Consider the following 971-nt stretch of genomic DNA (forward strand, 5'->3'; position numbering starts at 1 on the left):
TCAAAATCGGAGTACCTTTATTTTTTGGCCTAAAAAAATGGAAAGGGGTACCACTTGCCATTTTTTGGGGGTGAAAAATCAAAGTTGTCCAATTTCCAAGTTTGACCACTCATTTTTTTCGTCTTGATGCGTAGAAATACAGAATCAGGTCAAACATACGAAAAATCAATTATTTCACTCCTAAAATGGGGTAAAACCGGAACTTACTCTAATTTCACCATAAATTATGCCCTCATTATAATTTTAATTATATCGACTTGTTTCCATTCTTCCAGATCTTTCATATAAGCCCTCGATCAACCCCGTAGCATCATTACCATAGAAATTATGCACATTTTCATGTCTTACAATTCATCGCCAATATATTATTATTTAATATATATGTATAAGCATTTATATACCGATAATAGCAAATTATTCACAATGAAATATGAGATGTAAACATCTCTAACAAGTTTATTGAATAGCTGTCCAAGTCACTTATTACAGGTAAAAACATTATTATAAAAATTATCCAGAATTTTTTTAATGTTGTAAACCAAGCTTCAACTTTATAAATATCCAATAGTCTTTAGTCTAGTTTGAAAATCATTCTTTTGAAGACTGTCGTTTTCACAATAGCTTTGATACATTAAATTCAGTCTATTTGCAAAAAAGTTTCTTCAGTTCGTAGACTATGAATAAATATGAATATATAAATAAAAATACATCAATAATTGTTTATTGTTCCAAAAAATTAAAACTTAAAATTAAAAAATTTTATTGAAAAAAAAAGAAATTGCCGAAACCCGGGATTGAACCAGGGACCTTTAGATCTTCAGTCTAACGCTCTCCCAACTGAGCTATTTCGGCGTATAGTTTCTTGAGCGGTAAAATACATCTGTTTCTTACGTAGTTTTCAACTACCTTTAATGAATATTTTATGCACAAAAAAAGTCATTTTTTTACATCAAAAATAGCTATTTGTTATT

The 971-nt window shown here is 29.0% G+C and overlaps 1 non-coding gene across 1 annotated transcript; it reads right to left on the bottom strand.

Moving 5' to 3' along the window:
* Positions 1–779: 779 nt before the first annotated feature.
* On the bottom strand, positions 780–852 carry TRNAF-GAA (transfer RNA phenylalanine (anticodon GAA)). Its single transcript has one exon. It is a non-coding gene; the product is annotated as a tRNA-Phe (tRNA).
* Between the last annotated feature and the right edge of the window lie 119 nt (positions 853–971).

The sequence above is a fragment of the Chelonus insularis genome, unplaced genomic scaffold (assembly GCF_013357705.1).
Source record: "Chelonus insularis isolate UGA/USDA-ARS -01 unplaced genomic scaffold, ASM1335770v1 contig_160_pilon, whole genome shotgun sequence".
NCBI lineage: Eukaryota > Metazoa > Arthropoda > Insecta > Hymenoptera > Braconidae > Chelonus > Chelonus insularis.